Raw genomic sequence first — 12,832 nt, forward strand, 5'->3', positions numbered from 1 at the left:
CCTGGTCGTCCTCGACGCTTCCTGGTCCTCCTGGCTGCAGCGACAAGCTTCACCTTCACCTGCAAATCTTCACGACATCGCCTGGTTCCTTCCTGGTTCCACGTGGTCACTGGCTAGTGACTTTGACTCTGTCCCCTCTGCTTGCAGGTTTCTTCTCTTCTTGATCCCAGCCTTGGGATCCACCGGACACTCTTCACTGACTGCCTGTCAGCACCTTTCTTCAGGCATCCATAGGAGTCGACGACGAAAACTACGAAACTTCACCCCTATGCACCCGCAGCCTGTGGGCTAGGTAACTTGGGTACTCCGGTGCTCATCAGGATAGTGACTATCCTAGTGTCTAGTTTTCAAGTCTCAACTTCCTAGCTACTCCGGAAGTGTCCTAAATCTATCTATTTCTAAACTGTAATATTGCTATTGACTTTTACGCATTACGCGTGAGTGTTTCCACTCTGCACACGAATCCCTTGGGCCTCCCACTTCCTAACTAACGCTAGTGTAGTGTAGCCCCAGCGATTCCCTAGGCCTAGGCCTATTCTATTTCCGTGACAGTGGTTCTTATACCACTTACTTAGTATATGGTTTGCGTGGCCCCTAGGGCCTAACTGTATTACTTACCTGTGTGACTTAATGTATGCATAAATAAGACTGTGTTGTACTTACCTCTAATCTCATAAAGAGTGCTGAGGGTTTGCTTAGAATAAATACACTTTATTTTATATATATATCTGTTGTGGTGTCCTTTCATTTGGTATTCAAGGGATTATATATGGTATCACAGCTGGCTTCACATGCCATTCAGAGTTTAGCCTAAGACTGCTCTTGTCCATGCTACCACTAGGATAGCTGGTCTATAAGGTTGACTTTACAACCAATCACCATAAGGGTATTTGGACTGATATAAGGTGTACACTATAACTAGTGACATCATACATCAGGCCAACTTCTCACATTGGTGAGCAGCGGTTGGGATCTGAGCTTGCTGTTGTAATACCATTGTAATCTTGAGATACTAAATTGAAAGATCACACAGATATTGTCTAGGTACATATAACATAGTTTATAATACTTAAGTCCTACTGGACTTAGTAGTTGTAGGTTGAAGGGAGTAACACACCCTGACTACAACTACTAGAGAGGTTTAGTAGAAACAACTAGTGTAGGTAGGTGCACACACCACACCCTCACTAGATCATGCCTCTGGGAGGAGATCAAGCTGATGCTCTCTCAGGAGGGGCAGGTCTGCAGAAGACCCCCTCTAGGTATGATACCTTCACATTCCAGGAGATGAGACATTTGTGTACCTCCAGAGGAATAAAACAGGGTGCAAACCCTACCCTCCTTCAGTTAAGACAACTCCTAGAGGAGTATGATTCTCTTAGGGCCTCTCAGGCAAGTACCCTAGGTACAGAGGAGGGTCTACCCACCACAGAGGAGTCAGATGGGGCTTCAGATGGGGAGGTAGACAGCCAGGGCCAAGTAGGAAGACTTAGCCAGGCTAACCTAAGTTTGCATGGGAGTTTGCATGGGGTCCCCCCATATAGACCCCCAAGTAGGCTTAACCAGAGAAGCAGGAGAGACAGATCCCCTTCAAGGGAATCCATCCACTCCCATGTCTCTAGCATCTCTAATGCTTCCTCTCACAGGGGAATGACTTCACCTGAGAGAAAGGAGCATGAAGCCAGAATGAGGGAAGCTAATCTGAGGATTCAGAGGGAAGAACTTGCCCTTGCCAAGGAGAAGCTTGCTCTGGCTAGAGAGCAAAAGTTAAGTGGGTCAGAACCCACTGGTGGCAGCAACATTCCTAGAGATAGAGACAGGCACTATGATAATAGAAACCTGAGCAAGATTGTCCCTCCCTACAAGTGTGGGGATGACATCCACAAATGGATAACTGCTTTGGAGAGGGCTTGCAAAGTACAGCAGGTACCCCAAAGTCAGTGGGCAGCTATCTTGTGGCTCTCCTTCTCTGAGAAAGGAAGAGACAAGCTCCTCACAGTTAGTGATGAGGATGCAGATAATTACACTGTCCTGAAGAGTGCTCTGATTGATGGGTTTGGCCTAACCACTGAACAATACAGGTTGTTGTTCAGGGATACCCAGAAGACACAGACTCAGGACTGGACTGACTTTGTAGATTGTGCCACTAAGGCTCTGGAAGGCTGGCTAATGGGAAGTAAGGTTAAGGACTATACAGGATTGTATAATTTGATCATGAGAGAACAAATACTTAACAACTGTCAAAACCAGCTATTGCATCAACACCTGATTGATTCTGATCTGACTTCTCCCCAAGAATTGGGAAAGAAGGCAGATAGATGGGTCAGGACTAGAGTTAAGCAGAAAAACCAGAACCAGGGCGGTGATCAGAAAAAGGCAGACCAGAAGGGTAATGAGCAGAAACAAAAAGACCAGAAGTCTTCACCAGGCCCCCAAAAGGCTCAGGGGGAGGGTGGTCCCAAAAAGGATAAAAAGAAAGATGGCCAAAAGAAACCATGGTGCAACTATTGTAAGTCCAACTCACATTGGTTTAGTGAGTGCACCAAAAAGGATAAGCCCCCAGCCACCATTGCCCCTAAGGCAACTGTACCCCCTAGTTCAGCTGTAAGTGGTGGTTCCCAGCAAAAGGGTGTAGTAGGGTTAACCCTGGGAACTGAGGAGGATTCTGGCCTAGTCAGAGTACCTACTCAGGCTGTCCTGATCTGTGATGGGGACTTAGCTTTGTCCTCTACTGTAGGCCCCAGTAACCTGGGCAAGTACAGACAGACACCTTTTATCAACCAAAGAATGGCTCAGGCCTACAGGGACACTGGGGCTAGTGTCACAATGGTGACACCTGCTTTTGTGGACCCTGGACAGATCATACTAGGTGAGAATTACCTAGTGACCAACGCTAGCAATGCCACTACCTCCCATAGTGTGGCTATTGTTAACTTCTCCTGGGGAGGGGTAACTGGCCTCAAGAAAGTTGTTGTTAGTTCAGACCTTCCTGTAGAGTGTTTACTGGGCAATGATCTTGAAACTTCAGTTTGGTCTGAAGTGGAGTATAGGACCCATGCAGAAATGCTGGGGATAGATGCACATGTCCTTGCTGTGACCAGGTCACAGGCCAAAAAGTGCAACACTGAACAAGTGCTGGATCCTGAAACTATGGACCAGTCACAACCCAAGAGAAAGAGCAGTAGGGTTAAGGCTGTGCCTTCCCCCCTGCCTCAGGTGGTGGATCAGCCCTCCCAGGAGGATGATTCTGAGAGCCCTGAAGGAACTGTCCTAGAAGAACTTGAACCTGATCAGGTTGAGTTTCTTGGGACAGGGGGACCTTCAAGGGCAGATCTGAGGCAGGCTCAATTAGACTGCCCCTCTCTTGAACCCCTCAGACAGCTGGCTGCTGCTGAGGCTGCAGGGAATGCTCAAGGTACCCATAGAGTGTATTGGGATGAAGGGCTACTGTACTCAGAGGCTAGAGACCCCAAGCCTGGTGCATCCAGGAGGTTGGTCATACCACTGAAGTTCAGAGGCTTCCTTCTTACCTTGGCCCATGATATTCCCCTTGCAGGACATTTAGGCCAGAACAAGACTTGGGACAGGCTTGTCCCTCACTTTCACTGGCCCCATATGTCAGAAGATACCAAGGAGTTTTGTCGCTCCTGTGTCACCTGCCAAGCCAGTGGCAAATCAGGTGGCACCACAAAGGCCCCCCTCATACCACTACCTGTGGTGGGGGTTCCCTTTGAAAGAGTGGGCATAGATATTGTCGGACCAATGGACCCACAAACAGCATCTGGGCACAGATTCATACTGGTGATAGTGGACCATGCCACCAGGTACCCAGAAGCAATTCCCCTGAGGACCACAACAGCTCCTGTTGTGGCAAGGGCCCTACTTGGAGTATTCTCCAGAGTGGGCTTTCCAAAGGAGGTCATTTCTGACAGAGGTGTCAACTTCATGTCAGGCTACTTGACTGCAATGTGGAAGGAGTGTGGTGTAAACTACAAATTCACCACACCCTATCACCCACAGTGCAATGGGCTTGTTGAGAGATTCAACAAGACCCTAAAGGGAATGATAAAAGGGTTACCAGACAAGCTTAGGCGAAGATGGGACATCCTTTTACCCTGCCTTCTGTTTGCTTACAGAGAGGTCCCACAAAAGGGGGTTGGCTACAGCCCTTTTGAGCTTTTGTTTGGGCATCCTGTAAGAGGACCCCTGTGTTTGGTGAAGGAAGGATGGGAGAGACCTCTCAGACAACCCAAACTAGACATAGTGGATTATGTACTTGGTCTCCGCTCCAGGATGGCAGAGTATATGAAGAAGGCTTCTAAAAACCTTGAGGCAAGCCAAGAACTCCAAAAAGCTTGGCATGACCAAAAGGCTGTACTGACTGTTTACCAGCCAGGACAGAAAGTGTGGGTGTTGGAGCCAGTGGCCCCAGCAGCACTCCAAGACAAATGGTCTGGACCCCACACTATTGTTGAGAAAAAGGGAGAAGTCACCTACTTGGTGGACCTTGGGACTCCCAGAAGCCCCCACAGGGTGCTTCATGTCAACAGATTGAAGGCATATGTTGACAGGGCAGACATGGGGCTACTCATGGCTACAGATGAGGGGCAGGAGGAAGAGAGTGACCCTCTCCCAGACCTGTTGACTCAGAACCCTGATGATGGCTCAGTTGATGGTGTGGTCTTTTCTGACAGCCTCACTGTCCATCAACAACAGGACTGCAGACAAGTTCTGCAATCCTACAGACATATGTTCTCTCTGACCCCAAGTCAGACAAACTGGTGCACCCATGAGGTGGACACTGGTGACAGTCTGCCTGTGAAGAGTAAAATCTACAGGCAACCTGACCATGTCAGGGACTGCATAAAAGTTGAGGTACAAAAGATGTTGGAGCTGGGAGTCATTGAACCTTCAGAGAGCCCTTGGGCTAGTCCTGTAGTTCTTGTGCCAAAACCTCACACCCAAGATGGTAAGAGAGAGATGAGGTTTTGCGTGGATTACAGAGGTCTCAATGCTGTCACTAGGACAGATGCCCACCCAATACCTAGGGCAGATGAGCTCATTGACAGACTGGCAGCTGCTAAGTTCTTGAGCACATTTGACCTAACAGCAGGCTACTGGCAAATCAGACTAGCTGAGAGTGCAAAGGCCAAAACTGCTTTCTCGACCCCAGGAGGACATTATCAATTTGTGGTAATGCCCTTTGGTTTGAAGAATGCACCTGCCACTTTCCAAAGGTTGGTGAATCAAGTCCTTACTGGGTTGGATGATTATTGTGCAGCTTATCTTGATGATATTCCTGTCTTTAGCTCCACCTGGGAGGATCACCTGGTCCACCTGAGGAATGTTTTAGAGGCCCTGCAAAAGGCAGGACTCACTATCAAGGCCACTAAGTGCCAGATAGGGCAGAGCAAGGTTGTATACCTGGGCCACCTAGTTGGTGGGGGTCAGGTTCAACCACTGGAGAGCAAGATCCAGACCATAAAGGACTGGGCTCCTCCAACTACCCAGACTCAGGTCAGAGCTTTCTTGGGCCTGACTGGGTACTACAGAAAGTTTGTTAAGAACTATGGGTCCATAGTGACACCACTTAATGACTTGACCTCCAAGAAGATGCCAAAGAAAGTTCAGTGGACAGTAAGCTGTCAAAAAGCATTTGATGACCTGAAGCAGGCCATGTGCAGTGCACCTATTCTGAAAAGTCCAGATTACTCCAAAGAGTTCATTGTCCAGACAGATGCTTCTGAGTTAGGTGTGGGAGCTGTTCTTTCACAACTGAATGTAGATGGTCAAGACCAGCCCATTGCTTTTATAAGTAGAAGGCTGACCCCTAGAGAGAAACGTTGGTCAGCTATTGAGAGGGAGGCCTTTGCTGTGGTTTGGGCCCTGAAGAAGCTGAGGCCATACTTGTTTGGCACTCACTTCAAGATTCAGACAGACCATAAGCCCCTCTTGTGGCTAAATCAGATGAAGGGTGAAAATCCCAAACTTCTTAGGTGGTCCATTTCCCTACAGGGGATGGACTTCACAGTGGAACATAGACCTGGGACTGACCATGCCAATGCAGATGGACTCTCCAGATATTTCCACTTAGAACATGAAGACTCAACTGGTCAAGGTTAGTTTAATGTCCCTAAGTTTGGGGGGGGGTTGTGTAGGAGAGTAGGGTCTGCTTTCTATGTTCACCCCCACTTTTTTGCTTTTGCTTTACTGGTTTTCGACTTAGATGTGGCTGTGGGCCTGCTAATCAGACCCACAGCCCTGCTGTTCTCTCTCTAAATTAATACTATGTACTTTAGGTGCATAACCCATTGGATAGGATCACCTTATTGGTCCCTGTACAGTGTACCCTAGGTACCCAGGGCATAGGTGTACCCTAGGCCTACCAGGGGCTGCAGCATGTATTATGCCACCCCTGGCCTGGCCTTCCATTTTGACACAACTGGCTGATCACTCAGCTGGGGCAAGGTCGTGTAATCACCCCTTGCTTAGGTGTAGTATTCCTATACCTAACTTACATATAGACACATGTGTACCTATCAGTCACTCCTATGGCAGGCCTTAACAATCCTGGAGGCAGAGTGCTTGGTAACATGTGAGATGGTGCTCTAGCATGAGCTGAGCCTGTCTGCAGCTTTCGGAACCATGTCCTTATAGCTGTTCTATGATATAGCCTACCATATACTCTTAAAGTGCCTTATAATCTTAGACGGTTATGGTAACTATGGTTTGGCTTTATCGAAACATGTCGTGTAAGGTGTCTAACACTGTGGAATAATACCCCCATGCCATTTCTGGACATGAGGATATTATCCCCCCCTTCTAGAGGGAAAGACATGTTAAAATCATACTTCACTGTTAGCCTCTGACCAAAGCCTCAGCATCACAAAATGGATGCTGCTGCCACGACACAAGTCTGACCTCCTGCAGCTGGGAGTGATCCCAGCCAGGGAGGCCTGGACAATAGGTTTCCTGCTTGGGGAGGTGCTAGCACCTCCCCAGACAGCCTTTAGTGTATTGGGGCAGGGTGGGCTGAAAGGAATGAGACATGCCTGGGGCACACAAGGTGTTCCTTGCATAGTCCAGTTCAAACCGGCGCTGGGGCACTCCAGCCCCAGCTCTGGCGCGAAACTGGACAAAGGGAAGTGGGTGTAACCACCCCCTCCCAGGTCCCACCCATAAGGCGTGACCTAGCAGGTATCCCAGCCCCCCAGATTAGTATAAGAGTGGGAGTTGGGCCTCAAGACTTTAGATTATCCTGAACCTGCAAAACTTGAACAGAAACTCTGGACCTTCGACATTCGACGAAAGAAGAAGACTGAAGAATCTCCCTTGTAGCCAAGGAGTGGCTACCCTGTGCAAACAGGCACCATCAAGAGACTACCCTTTGCTTTGCCCACGTTCTACGAGGAACCGACTGCAGAGCCCGACCAGAGCCTTGACTTCCAGACTTCTCCGACCCTCATCCACATCCACAGCAGAGCTGAGATCCGTGGAGGCGACGAGCGACGTGGGACCGGCTACCTGGGAAAAGTGGCTAGTAACTTACAGCGCAGCTTCTGAGGCACCCTCGAAGTTGTGCACCGGGGATTGAGAAGCCCCACCCCCAAGCACCATCTGCACCGAAGATCAGCCCCCCACACTCCACGAGTCCTGCGTGGGGCCCTTCAGCATTTTCCTGCTTGCCGCGTCTGTCCGGTTGCTTGCCCGCTGGCTAGTGGCCTTTGTGACGACGCTCCCTGAAATCTTCTGCGCTGGTTTGGCTCCTCCAGACTGGCTCCCGCTTCTCTGCAAAGAAGAAGCACTCCAGACCTTCCTGGTCTGCACCAGACGCAAGTCCTCCGTTCTTCGTGGGTTCCGCTTGCCAAGGCTTGGTGAGTCCTAGTCCAACTTCGACGCCGCCGACAGCAAGAGCCTTCGTGGGACAGCTCGCCTCCTGGTCCTGGTCGTCCTCGACGCTTCCTGGTCCTCCTGGCTGCAGCGACAAGCTTCACCTTCACCTGCAAATCTTCACGACATCGCCTGGTTCCTTCCTGGTTCCACGTGGTCACTGGCTAGTGACTTTGACTCTGTCCCCTCTGCTTGCAGGTTTCTTCTCTTCTTGATCCCAGCCTTGGGATCCACCGGACACTCTTCACTGACTGCCTGTCAGCACCTTTCTTCAGGCATCCATAGGAGTCGACGACGAAAACTACGAAACTTCACCCCTATGCACCCGCAGCCTGTGGGCTAGGTAACTTGGGTACTCCGGTGCTCATCAGGATAGTGACTATCCTAGTGTCTAGTTTTCAAGTCTCAACTTCCTAGCTACTCCGGAAGTGTCCTAAATCTATCTATTTCTAAACTGTAATATTGCTATTGACTTTTACGCATTACGCGTGAGTGTTTCCACTCTGCACACGAATCCCGTGGGCCTCCCACTTCCTAACTAACGCTAGTGTAGTGTAGCCCCAGCGATTCCCTAGGCCTAGGCCTATTCTATTTCCGTGACAGTGGTTCTTATACCACTTACTTAGTATATGGTTTGCGTGGCCCCTAGGGCCTAACTGTATTACTTACCTGTGTGACTTAATGTATGCATAAATAAGACTGTGTTGTACTTACCTCTAATCTCATAAAGAGTGCTGAGGGTTTGCTTAGAATAAATACACTTTATTTTATATATATATCTGTTGTGGTGTCCTTTCATTTGGTATTCAAGGGATTATATATGGTATCACAGCTGGCTTCACATGCCATTCAGAGTTTAGCCTAAGACTGCTCTTGTCCATGCTACCACTAGGATAGCTGGTCTATAAGGTTGACTTTACAACCAATCACCATAAGGGTATTTGGACTGATATAAGGTGTACACTATAACTAGTGACATCATACATCAGGCCAACTTCTCACACCCAGGACCTCAGGGGAGGAAATTAGAGACTCAGCATGTGGCAGGTAGAGGGCACAGCAAGATTCAGTCTAGGTCCAGTTGCCACTGGTCAGCTGGGCTGTCCCAGGACCAGACCAATTGTAATTTATTGTGTTCCTCTAGCTTGAACAGTAGGCAAGTATTATGACCTTTGAAGTCTACTTCTTTGGCCTTGGTACAAGAGGGAGAACTGATTCAACCTTCAAGGGCCTTCTTGGGTCAGAACAGCAGATCCAATGGTCTTCTGTTCTTCCACAGGGCTAGAAGTGGCCTGTTCTGGGTGCCTGGAGGTGCCAAATGTATGCCTGGCATGAACTAAAGGGAGGGAATGGCCTCTAGGGACACCCTAACAAATGTGGGGAGAGTACCACTGTAATCCTATGGTTGGAATGTTACCCAATGCAATTGCCAGAGGTCAGACCAATTGCAAGCATTCCTTCTATCACTTTTTGTGTGTTTCATGTACCACCCTAAGTGGCTAAGGGAATGCCCAGAGGTGTGTGCCTTGCTCACTGTGCCACTGGAACCAAGCTGCACCCAAGCTGCACCCAACTGAACAGCCAGAACTAGGGTGAAACCAGGCTTCAGTTACTTGTGTCCTCGTTCAGAAAGGGCCTGGATTGGCAGTTCGGCTGAGCTGCTCCTAATGGAGCATGACCAAGACTGATTACCAAATGGCTGGGTCTAAGCTGAGGTGAAATGATGGGCCAAAAATTATGGATTGGAATGCTACCCTGAGCACTTGCCAGTGGTTAAATTGCAAGCATTCTTCCCATCACCTTTTGTGTGTTTGATGTACTTCCCTAAGTGGCTAAGAGCATGCCAAGACGTTGGTCACTTGCTCACTGTGCCACTGGAACCAAGCGGCATCCAGCTGAAGAGCCCCAGCTAAAGCGAAACCAGTCTTGGGTTGCTTATGTTCCGATTCAGAGAGGACCTGGCTAGGCAGTTCGGAAAGGGTTGTTTCTGTTGTAGCAGAACCAAGACTAATTTTCATATGGCTGGGTCTAATATGAGGTGGTATGGTGGGCAAAAGAATGAGTGGTTGGAATGCTACCCCAAGCGATTACTAGTGGTTAGACAAATTGCAAGTATTCCTCCCATCACCTTTTGTCTGTTTAATCTCAGTCTCTTCCCATATTTAACACCAAAATTCAGATCGAGGCAGTCCTTGAATCCCCATACAGCAGTCTGGTGGAACAAAAGCGGGCCTTCCAACAGCCAGACAGTGTATACAGATGAGCTGTTTTTGGTGTCCTGTCCTCACCCCTTTGAAGTGCGTCCCAAGTGTTATATGTAAACCTCCAGCAGACCTGTCACTGTAATGTCATAAGCTGCCCACTGTGATTGTTGCCTGACTGGCTAGCTGCACAAGAGAGGAGGTAGTCCTAAGTGTTAGCTGCATCTCCCTATGACAGGAGAGTCCCCCTTTAAAATGAAGCTAGGCTATCCTGTTAAGGGAAGGCCAGCACTTGACCCCACCCAATCGCCAGCACTTGCCCGTCCCAATCCCTTTGTCTACTGTCTGGCTACAATACACATTCCCCAGTGGGAGGGCCATGAACAGTCCAGTGCAGCAGGTCACTCACAGATAGCCCCAGAAACGTGTAAAATGTTACATATACATGTTTTTAGATACGATGCATCCTGCCCTACAAACAACTAGGGCCAACTACCTTAAGTGATGACTGAAAAGTATTAAAAAGGAAGGTTTAAGTCAGGCAAAAGGTTTCTTTTGCCAGGTTGAAATAGCAGTTTATAACTACAGGCTACAATTATAGACAGGAGACATGTTTTAGGGAGCTTCTTTATTGAGTGGCACAATGAGTTTAATTTACAGGCACTTGGTACATATAGTACCATATACCAGGGATTTATAAGTTTATAAGTAGATTAAATGTGTCAAACATGTATACGCATTTTGCCATGATTAACAGAAGAGCACACACACCGTACTGCTGTTTAGCCTGGGTAAAGTGCACAGAGTCCTACGGCCAACATAACAAGCATTGGCATAGCCAATAGGTCTAGCCTTTTGGATCTTATACGTGTTTGGCAAGAGCTAGGCTGACTTTAGGCTCGACCTAAAAAGCCAGTTCATTAGTGGGACACGCAGTTTTGAAAAGTTGGTGCTGAGACAGGTCCCTATTGTGCTGGCCTACTGCTAACTGCCGTGCAGGAGGAGGATATATACATTGGTGCTGCCGCGATTGCCTGTTCGGTGAAGAAGTCATATTGCCCCAGGAAGAGAGTGAACCTTTTCCTTACCTAAGGGAGGAATTAGTGCCTGTCTGCTTCCATCAACTCCCCATAACAGCTGCTGTCTGTCTGCTGAGAGGCTGTGTGGGTTGGCAGGCAGCACAAAGAAACACATACAGCGCTATCTGCAGGACACCGATGACCGACACATTTTTGCCCATCAAGGTATGATGAGGCCCACAACATGTCATGCTCCTTACCTAAAGAGGCACCACTAAGCTGCCCCCGCCTGCTACCATCTCCCCCAGTTAGAGGAGGATGGGGGAGCGCCCACGTAATGAGGTCATGCAAAACACCACGAGGCCCATATGTAGTCAGAGGTACGACGAAAGGCGCTCCGGCGTACAGGTTTTCTGGCAGCAGTCGATTGCGGCACCCCGCCAACAGGGGAAAAGACCGAGGCTTCACCGGCATTGAATAAAACCCTGCCCCGGAATCTCCAGTGCCTGTTGGCCCTCAGCATCAGGGAGACTGCCCTGGTCTGAGAGGAGTAATGGCTGCAGCGCCACCCAGCAGTCACTCGATTCAACCCACCCAGCTATGGTGACAGTGACTTGCAAAGAGGCAGTCCCGACAGGGTTTAAAACACCTTTGTAAATACAAGCTGCTCTGCCGCCCGGCATATCGCAGAGTCTGCAGTGCCCCTCGACCTCAACCTAGGCGTTAAAAACACAGAGACAGTGAAAGAGGCCCGCCGTGCTGTCACACATTGCCTGCAGCAGCAGAACCAGCAGGCAAGAGGGGTCCGGGCATTGAGCTCTAGGCTGAGACTAGAAGAATGTCGAATGGAAAGTAAAAACTAACCTGAACTGTAGCCATATTGCCTCCACAGAAACTCACCAGATGTATTTAGTGGCATGTACAGCTCACCGTCTCCATGACCAGAAAGCAGACACTGCCGGGGAGATCGCTGCACGCTCCCTAGTGAAAGTTTGCCACCATCGCACTCAGGAGGAGAATGCTGCATGCCCCATAGCAGTTGTCTGCAGCCTTAGCAGAGAAGGCATCATGCGCCCCTAGCACGAGGACGAGAAGAGATGCCCCTGCCCTGTGGCAAGCCCACAGCACCACCTAGGGCCGCTCACCCAAAAAAATAAAAATACAGAAAAACAGGCGCCATTGTAAGAATCGCAGCACCCGAGCACATTATTTCAATAACTCATAAATAAATAATAAATTATTTGTTTACTCCATGCGATTTCTTCATGAAACGCGTGCGTTTGCAATATATGCACAAGGACAAAAATCATGGAAACAGAAAACAAGCGCGGCCGCAATAGTGAAAGCGACCGAACTGTGTTAATTAGTAACATGATCCACAACAACAAGGGAGGAAGGAATGCAGCTGCCACCCTGCGCGTCGCTGCTCGCTCCCGAGACCCAAACACCATGGGAGTGAATATTTGGAGAAAAGGCGGGACATGCACCCGTCTTTGGCCATTTGCGTGCTTTCATTATTGAAAGCCACATGCAAAGGCAAATGGAATGTGTGGGAGTTGCCAGAACCACAAGGAGAAGTCTTGGGGAAGTTTGGAGTGCTCACAAGAAGCCTCCCATAGGGCAGCGCATGCGCGCTGCGCTGGGCTCCACCTAAAAACGGGTTCAGCAGCATAAGGCAATAATCTGGGGTGACCCTGCAGAAAAGGCATCTTCAAGAGAGTG

At 49.0% G+C, this 12,832-nt stretch overlaps 1 protein-coding gene across 1 annotated transcript in view; it reads left to right on the forward strand.

The window, feature by feature from the left end:
• Positions 1–12,832, forward strand: part of EGF (epidermal growth factor) — a 732,085-nt gene that overhangs the window by 635,687 nt on the left and 83,566 nt on the right. The window lies entirely within an intron of this gene.

This window comes from Triturus cristatus, chromosome 2_1 (assembly GCF_964204655.1).
Source record: "Triturus cristatus chromosome 2_1, aTriCri1.1, whole genome shotgun sequence".
NCBI classification, from domain to species: Eukaryota; Metazoa; Chordata; class Amphibia; order Caudata; family Salamandridae; genus Triturus; species Triturus cristatus.